This window comes from Salmo salar, chromosome 22 (assembly GCF_965601325.2).
Source record: "Salmo salar chromosome 22, fSalSal1, whole genome shotgun sequence".
NCBI classification, from domain to species: domain Eukaryota; kingdom Metazoa; phylum Chordata; class Actinopteri; order Salmoniformes; family Salmonidae; genus Salmo; species Salmo salar.
Genome location: NC_138312.1, coordinates 21,085,040 through 21,095,000, shown reverse-complemented (window position 1 = coordinate 21,095,000; position 9,961 = coordinate 21,085,040). Strand labels below are relative to the sequence as shown.

Below are 9,961 nucleotides of genomic sequence, written 5' to 3'. Positions count from 1 at the left end.
CTGTTAGAGTGATCCTCTAACTTGGAAACCAACACTCTCTGCTTGCCATGAAGCTCATAACACGGCTTGGGTAAGTATGTTCCTCATAACAAATACTGTCTGCCAAGCTGAGAGGGAAGCAACGATGGAGAGAGACATTGGAGAGAGAGAAAGGTGCTGTCTGACAGAGAGAGAACCGATCACTTGGTTAAGCTGTTTGTATCCAGAAGTAGCCTATAAAGAGCTAAGTGAGGCTGTCCTCCAGAGAAGCAGCAGAGGCAGGACCAGAGGAGGGTTAGGTTGGTGTATGTCTGCCCAGACCCAGACACTATTAGGTTAGGCTGAGTTTGTCTTGGTAATTGAGCTTCCGAGACATGTGAGGCCAACTGAATGAACGCTCCTGTTGTTGCTAGGATCAACGGGGGCGAAATTTAGAGTGTCCACTCCCCGTCCAGTAGACAGTGACATTGACTTCCTCTCCCTGTAACTTCCTGTGTTAGCTGATGGTGCGTTTCCAGTGGCAGCGTTCCGTCACTCTCCCAGCCCCTCCTTCTTTTATCAGCCTATCCCTGAGCTCCAGACCACAGCCCTCTTATTTATGAATCATCGCTACAGAGGGAGAGACGGCAGATAGAGGGAGAGAGTGTGTGTGTACGTGAGAGAAAGAGGAGTGGTAGAAGAGAGAATGAGAGAGGGATTGTGGTAGAGGCTCCTCAGGAACCAGGGCCTGGCTACACACTTTTTCTACCCCCATCTCCATATTTCCATCTCTCCACCCCTCCATCTCTCCACCCCTCCATCTCTTCACCCTACCTCCATCTCTCCACCCCTCCATCTCTCCACCCTACCTCTGTCTCCCCCACTCCATCTCTCCACCTCTCTACCCCTCCATCTCTCCACCCTACCTCCATCTCCACCCCTCCATCTCTCCACCCTACATCCATCTCCCCCACTGCATCTCCACCCTACCTCCATCTCTCTACCCCTCCATCTCTCCACCCTACCTCCATCTCTCTATCCTTCCATCTCTCCACCCTACCTCCATCTCCTCCACTCCATCTCTCCACCCTACCTCCATCTCTCTAAGCTACCTCCATCTCTCTACCCCTCCATATCGCCACCCTACCTCCATCTCTCCACCCTACCTCCATCTCCCCCACTCCATCTCTCCACCCTACCTTCATCTCTCCACCCTACCTCCATCTCCACCCCTCCATCTCTCCACCCTACCTCCATCTCTCTACCCCTTCATCTCTCTAACCTGCCTCCATTTCCAACCCTCCATCTTTCCACCCTACCTCCATCTCTCTACCCCTCCATCTCTCCACCCCTTCATCTCTCCACCCTACCTCCATCTCTCTACCCCTCCATCTCTCCACCCTATCTCCATCTCTCCACCCTACCTCCACCTCCAGCTCTCCATGGTCCAGATCCAGTAAATCTCGTCCTGTCCATGTGGATGACATGATGTCATACAGCTGACCTCAGGACAGCGGGAGTACTAGCATGGCTCTTCTGTGAAATAAGGACATGCTCATGACATCATTCCCTTTTCCAATGTCTTGTGTTATGGATTGCACCATGAGAATCATTGTGACCTTTGACCATGTAAAGCCACGGAAAAGTCACAACTCCAAAGGAAGGGACATAGTTCATTTGGTTGTGTACCAGGAATAGTCTTGTCATTCTTACCAAGGTGTTTGATAGGCTTTTGGTCTGACATTTTCTTGTCTTTAAGATTATTTGAAAGTGTTGATATAAATATTACATATTGATTGATAATGACAGGCTGTATTTATCACATTTCTGTTTTTCTTTATTTTCCGATCCCATTCTCTCTGGTCCAGTTCCACTGTGGGAGTATGTAAAGGTATGTACCCTCCACTCTGTCTCTTTGTGCTGTAGTTTGTCCCTGTAATGATGGTGCAGTAAAGTCATAATAGGCTGCTTATGTTCTGACACATTTACAGCTGAGTCGGCCCTACTAGGCCATATCTCCTGGACAGTACAAAATAGGAAATTACACCCTCGTTTAATGGGTCACCACGGCTACCATCAAATGGAGAAGCAATTAGTCAACCACTTCTAGCATGGTCAACCGTCTCTCTCCCTCGCTCTCTCTATCTATCTCTCTCTCTTTAACTCTGTCTCTCTCTTCCTCCTTCTCTCCATTGTCTGGCCCTGGACACACAAAAAGCCATTTGTCTTTGAAAAGACAGCATTAGTGAGGGTGACATCATGTCTCCGGGTGCGGGCTTCAGAACATTCCATTAACATTAGGCCCAAACGGGCAGCACAGCGTGGACGGATCAGGAGGGGAGGGAGGGGGGACAATGGGCCACACAGTTGTGGGGGGAGCAGGGGACGGAAGTTCTCCAGAGTAAGACGTATCATTCACAAGCCCCTCTTTGTCACCCTCTCAAAGGCCTGCACTCCAGGCTATCTGCACACAGTCGTTAGGGAAGAGTTCTACTGGACAGGCCAGCTCTGGAATCTGGCCCCTCTCCACCTTTTCACTCTCCTCTCCCATCCTCTCTTATCTCCTCTTGCCTCTCACCCCTCTCCTCTCCCCTAACAGCCTGGGTAAATTGCAGTCTCTCCTTGAGATCCCTGGCCTGAAAAAAAAACACAAAAGTGTAGAGGGGACAATAGAGTGAAACTCAAGAAAAATAAAACGAATAGCTAGCTAACATTTATAGGTATGTTTTGGCTGTTGGGAGAGTCGGGAGACTATGTGAGTTTATATGTGTGTGTCTGTGTGTGGCATTCTCACCCTGTGCTCCACATCTGCTCCGGGGGTAGAAATGTGCTGCGTTACAGCCTTTTATTTCTGTTTCATACAGAGCCAGCATCACAGCCAGCACAGAACAGCTGTCAGCAGACTCCAAGAGCTCCTCACACGTCACCCAACCAATACAGATCAGCAGAGCCGTGATTCATTCCACTTGCACACTGTGTGATCAATCTATACTGAGAAACGTACACACAACTCAAACTTTCATGCTAATATCTCACTGACATCATTGCATGATTTTCGGTCAAACTTGCACACATTTCACAAGTTAGGATTTAGCCCCTGTAAATCAAATTCACTCAACAAATTAACCAGAGCAATCACCAAACCCACAAGGCATGCCCTCTGACCACAAAAACATCACCAACACGCACATGTCGTGTCCCCCTCCCATGGCCCACCAAACCAACACAGCTTATTATCACTGACGTAGTATGTAATCATTACTAAAACCATGAGACTGAAACACACCACATAAGTCTAAGCACCACACACACACACGAGCGCGCACGCACACACACATAGAGGAGAATGAGAATGAGGTCGGTCTATCCTCCATTTTCTCCATGACCAGGCAGATTTACCTCTAATCGTTATTCATGAAGGAGAAGAGAGAGAGAGTTGAGAGGTTTCCCACCACACATACAGGCCTTTGATGTGGAAAACAAAGTCTCCCTTTTAATCTGCAACCTAATGGAATACACATGACGCATCCCAACCATGTACTGTACCTGACAGCTCTCCCAGCTCTCCACACTGTGCAAGGGTGTTTTGCGGTTTGTGTATTTGTGTGTGTATTTAATTTGAGTGTGTGTACTGTATGTGTGTACTTGTGTGTACGTGTGTGTGTACTTTTGTGTGTGTGTGTGTGTGTGTGTGTGTGTGTGTGTGTGTGTGTGTGTGTGTGTGTGTGTGTGTGTGTGTGTGTGTGTGTGTGTGTGTGTGTGTGTGTGTGTGTGTGTGTGTGTGTGTGTGTGTGTGTGTGTGTGTTATGAAGAGGGCATGTATGCTAGAGATTACTTTTGCATGGGGATTTATATTTGTAATTATTCCATGCTGTTCCTCAATTGCAGCAATCATCCCTGATTCATCTATTCTAGGGCAACCAAACTATCAAAATGTGTTTTCAAGAAGGACCATGAATTATCTGTAGTCCTCGGGCAGAACCTGCAGCCCAACTACAACCAGAACTCTACGCCAGAATCCAACACAATCCAACAGCATTCAGTCCTGTCATGCCAACCAGCGTTCAGGAGGGAATGTTTGTTGTTTTACAGCAACCCCAAACAAGACAAGTATAGGTTGTGTAATTAGCTAGGGGTGAGGTATTGTGTAATTAGCTAGGTGTGAGGTATTGTGTAATTAGCTAGGGGTGAGGTATTGTGTAATTAGCGAGGGGTGAGGTATTGTGTAATTAGCTAGGGGTGAGGTATTGTGTAATTAGCTAGGTGTGAGGTATTGTGTAATTAGCTAGGGGTGAGGTATTGTGTAATTAGCTAGGGGTGAGGTATTGTGTAATTAGCTAGGGGTGAGGTATTGTGTAATTAGCGAGGGGTGAGGTATTGTGTAATTAGCTACGGGTGAGGTATTGTGTAATTAGCTAGGGGTGAGGTATTGTGTAATTAGCGAGGGGTGAGGTATTGTGTAATTAGCGAGGGGTGAGGTATTGTGTAATTAGCTAGGGGTGAGGTATTGTGTAATTAGCGAGGGGTGAGGTATTGTGTAATTAGCTAGGGGTGAGGTATTGTGTAATTAGCTAGGGGTGAGGTATTGTGTATTTAGCTAGGTGTGAGGTATTGTGTAATTAGCTAGGGGTGAGGTATTGTGTAATTAGCTATGGGTGAGGTATTGTGTAATTAGCTATGGGTGAGGAATTAGTTAAGGTTCCAGTTCAACCTGTTTTATAGGACGTTGACCCAGCTAGCACCTCATGTTACACTATTTGAGTATCAACACAGAAATATGGAACACAGAGGCCTGAGCTGGTCCAAATCCATAAGCTCCATGGTGAATATTGAACAAATGTTGTTTCTTAACTCTGGCAAGATAGCGTAGACTGCAGACAGTTCTCTTCAGCTGGCTCCATTCTGTTCCCTCTTGACTTGGATGAGACTTAACCGCCATTAACATGATAATATAAGTGCTTAAATAAATGATTATGTTCTCATATTATGAGTACAGTATAACTTTATCAGCCAGGCCTTTTCTGCTGAGCTGAGGAATTTTGGGGACCTTTACTGCAATCCTCGTCTCTGGGACTTTTTTCACGTCTTCCCCTTTCTCCTTCCCCCTCTCTTTCTTGTCCTGTAATGTGCTTGGGAAAAGAGTGAATGACATCACTCCAAAGACGGAGAAGAGTACACAAAAATAGCCGCGCCGTTTGGTTCCCAGCCCCAGGCCGATTCCGATGAGGTTTGAGATGTTTTTAATGCGCCTGATAACTCTCATAACCACCCCTCTCTCTCTTTAACTCTCTCTCTTTAACTCTCTCTCTCTCTCTCTCTCTCTCTCCAGCTCTCTAGTGCTCTCTCTCTCTCTCTCTCTCTCTATCTCTAGCTCTCGCTCTCAGACTCAGTGGTCATGGAGGCAAGGTCACACACCCTTTTTTTGGCAGGCTGCAGTGTGAGGAGCTTTTGCAGGTGCAGAGGATTATATGCTGCTTTGGGAAAGGCAGAGAGAGAGGGATGGTAGAGGGCCAGGAATATAGAAAGTTTACCGAAGCCACATTCCTGAAGAATTCCACACAGGTTGCCTCAGTTGGCACAGTCTTTCACTTGCGGCACAGGTCTGAAAATAAAAGAAACAGTAGAAAAAAGATAAGGCACTGGTTTGATTGATTGTTTTTGCTGTAGATAGGGGTAGAGTTATTGGTCGATTGACTCAGACCGTCAGTAAGTGCTCCACACTTACAGGGCTAGGTTTCAGTGTTGTGTCTCAGAACAGATGAGCATCAGGGGCCCAGAGGACAGGAGGAGAGGAGGAGGAGAAGAGAGGAGAGACCATGAGAGGGGGAGAAGGGCCCGCCCTTGGGACTGGGGCCTGTGCAGCTGTCTGACCCCCTGAGCAGTGAGGCCTGTAGCAGAGAGAGGGAGGTGGAATGAAAGAGGGAGAAAGAGAGGGAGAAAGAGAGGGAGAGAGCGGTGGAGAGTGTGAGAGAGTGCATGAGTAACAGAGAGAGAGACCGATACAGAGACAAAGAGGGAGACAGACACAGAGAGTAAGAGAGAAAGACAGAGTTACTCTTAACTCTTGAGTACCGGTATGTGTGACAGGCCAGACAGAAAGCAGATTGATGGGAGCTGTGGGTTGGGTTGGGGCTGAGGACACTGCACACTGAGGACCAGAGACATGGACATAGGCCACCCCACCTGGTGCTAATAATTTTGTATTATTTATACTTGTACTTTTACTTTTGATACTTAAGTATATTTTAGCAATTACATTTACTTTGATACTTAAGTATATTTAAAACCTAATACTTTTAGACTTTTACTCAAGGAGTATTTTACCGGCTGACTTACACTTTTACTTGAATAACTTTCTATTAGGGTATCTATACTTTTACTCAAGTATGACAATTGGGTACTTTTTCCACCTCTGGAGAGAAGGAGGTAAGAAGAAGGAGATGGGGGAGATAGGAGAGAGCAAGCCAGGATGAGAGAGGAGGACACAGCACATGCTCTGAGTTGAGTTGATTTCCCTGCACAACAGACATCGGACCAAGAGGGATGCCCAGGTTTCAGTCCACCTCCCCATATCATGCCTTATAAAGTATGTGTGATCCAGTCATCATACAGTACCAGTCAAAAGATTGGACACACCTATTCATTCAAGGTTTTCTTTTTTTTCACTATTTTCTACATTGTAGAATAATAGTTAAGACATTAAAACTATGAAATAACACGTAATGAATCATATAGTAACCAAAAAAGCGTTAAACAAATCTAAATATATTCTCGATTTTAGATTCTTCAAAGTAGCCACCATTTGCCTTGAAGACAGCTTGCACATTCTTTGCATTCTTTCAACCAGCTTCAGGAGGAATGCTTTTCCAACAGTCTTGAAGGAGTTCCCACATATGCTGAGCACTTGTTGGCTGCTTTTCCTTCACTCTGCAGTCTAACTCATCCCAAACCATCTCAATTGGGTTGAGGTCAGGTGATTGTGGAGGCCAGATCATCTGATGGAGCACTCCATCACTCTCCTTGATTAAATAGCCCTTACACAGCCTGGAGGTGTGTTGGGTCATTGTCCTGTTTAAAAACAAATGATAATCCCACTATGAGCAAACCAGATGGGATGGTGTATCGCTGCAGAATGCTGTGTTAGCCATGCTGGTTAAGTGTGCCTTGAATTGTAAATAAATCACAGACAGTGAAGCACCCCCACACCATCACACCTCCTCCTCCAAGCTTCACGGTGGGAACCACAACTACTCTGCGTCTCTCAAAGACACTGCGGTTGGAACCAAAAATCGCACATTTGGACTCATCAGACCAAAGGACAGATTTACACCGGTCTAATGTCCATTGCTCATGTTTCTTGACCCAAGCAAGTCTCTTCTTCTTATTGGTGTCCTTTAGTAGTGGTTTCTTTGCAGCAGTTCGACCATGACGGCCTGATTCACGCAGTCTCCTCTGAACAGTTACTTGAACTCTGTGAAGCATTTATTTGGGCTGCAATCTGAGGTGCAGTTAACTCTAATGAACTTATCCTCTGCAGCAGAGGTAACTCTGGGTCTTGTTTTTCTTTGGCGGTCCTCATGAGAGCCAGTTTCATCATAGCGCTTGATGGTTTTTGCGACTGCACTTGAAGAAACTTTCAAAGTTCTTGAAATTTTCCAGAATGACTGACCTTCATGTCTTAAAGTAATGATGTACTGTTGTTTCTCTTTGCTTATTTGAGCTGTTCTTACCATCATATGGACTTGGGCTTTTACCAAATAGGGCTGTCTTCTGTATACCACCCTTACCCTGTCACAACACAATGGATTGGTTCAAATGCATTAAGAAGGAAAGAAATTTCACATATTAACTTTTGACAAAGAACATCTGTTAATTGAAATGCATTCCAGGTGACTACCTCCTGAAGCGGGTGGAGAGAATGCCAAAAGTGTGCAAATCTGTTATCAAGGCCAAGGGTGGCTACTTTGAAGAATCTCAAATATAAAATATATTTTGATTTGTTTAACACATTTTTGGTTACTACGTGGTTCTTCCATATGTGTTATTTAATAGTTTTGATGTTTTCACTATTATTCTACAATGTAGAAAATAGTGAAAATAAAGAAAAACCCTTGAATGAGCAGGTGTTCAAACTTTTGACTGGTACTGTTTATTCCACTACCTGTGTTAAAGGGTAAGAGACCCATCATGGCACTGCCTCTTACCCTTTAAGAACCGCCTGTTGAAACCACAGCTTCATTGCCAGAACACTAAGTTGGGTTGAGCTAAAATCACTTCATTGCCAGAACACTAAGTTGGGTTGAGCTAAAATCACTTCATTGCCAGAACACTAAGTTGGGTTGAGCTAAAATCACTTCATTGACTGATTTGCATTTAACCTTGATCATAATGTGGATGCATTCATGTGATTTTACGCTAGTTCAAGAGCCCAAATGTATCAGATTGAATGGATACCATGAGGATATAGTAGTATCCAGTATGTTTTATTAACAGAGTCTACAGTATCCTTGGTGAGGGTTGGGCAAGTAAAGCTTCCTTACACCTGTGAAAATGAAGTCAAAGTAGTCTGCTACGTACTCCCAGCTAGTCAAATCCATACTAATTCTCCATACAGTGCTTAAAACAATGGTAAATGTGCCCGTGCATTCAGAAATGGTTATTGGAAACCTCCTATAACATTTACATGTATGACATTTACATGTATGACATTTCCATGTATGACATTTACATGGTCAAGCGTCAGTCAGCTCCTCTCCCTCACTGCTCTTCAATGGCCCATATGTCCCTGTTTACTGACACCAGTTGCTATGTAGCGTAGACAGAGACACACTGAGGGGGTAACGAGGGTTTGCAACTCTCCTCCCCCTCCTCTCCTCTTAATGGGGACATCCTTGGAACCTTCAGCATACAGGGCCTCCAACTTGGCCTGGGTTTGGGTAGAGGGGGAGATGAGTGGGGTAACGACTCTTCTAGCTGTGCATAAAGAAGAGCAGCCATGGATGGGAGGAGAGGGGTGCTACTGACAGACTGAGACAGACAGTGTGTGTTTAGTTAGGCGTGGGCCTCATTGTGACAGTGGAGCTGGAGGACAAGTGCATCTGGTCCAGGAATGGGGATGGGCCTGTATTGGGGAAACACATATTTTGAGAGTCTCAATGTATCCTATTTAATCATGAAATGTATCTAAATATTAGATTGATGTCAATTCTGGTAATATTGCATAGGGAGGCCATAAGAGAGCTTTTATGTATTTGTCATTAGAGAACAGAAATGTTTGCAGTGCACTCATTTTGTGAGTATGTGTGTGTAAGTTATGCGCTGGAGTAGAAGCGTTCGTCACTAATCCCCTGGACGTGGCTAAGACCAGGATCATGTTGGCCAAGGTAAGACCCACACCACACCAGGCCAGCTACAATACTGTTCAACGCTGTCTGTCTGTCTGTCTGTCTGTCTGTCTGTCTGTCTGTCTGTCTGTCTGTCTGTCTGTCTGTCTGTCTGTCTGTCTGTCTGTCTGTCTGTCTGTCTGTCTGTCTGTCTGTCTGTCTCTCTGTCTGTCTCTCTGTCTGTCTGTCGCCTCACAGATGGAAATCCCCACAGTGAACTGCAGTTCCCTAATGTAGTCAAAGCTCAGCAGAGATGCACTCCCATGGAGAACGGAACAGAGTAGGGTTACTCAGGGACAGTGGTGACACGCACATTCCCTCTGTGTTCTCCACAGCCCAGTGTTGAATGGACAGTGTTCGGTGGACATGTTTGTGTGGATAATTTAATGTTAGCTGTAGCACATCTGGACAGGCCAGAGTAGTTTCCATTGGATCGGACAGAGCAGAAAGGCCTCTCATCTCTCTCCGAGAGAGCAGGAACAGAAGGCTAGTGTCATTGTGTTAGCCTAGCGCTGGGCTCTGTGTGCTGGGCTCTGCTCTGCTTGTCCTGTCCTGGGTTTCTCTCCAGGCGTTTACTCTGCTAGCTCCTGTGTTTGTCTGACTGCCCTGACTGGTTAGTG

General features: G+C 45.6%; 1 pseudogene; it reads left to right on the top strand.

Moving 5' to 3' along the window:
• Positions 1–9,961, top strand: part of LOC145850375 (mitochondrial S-adenosylmethionine carrier protein-like) — a 72,224-nt pseudogene that overhangs the window by 45,516 nt on the left and 16,747 nt on the right.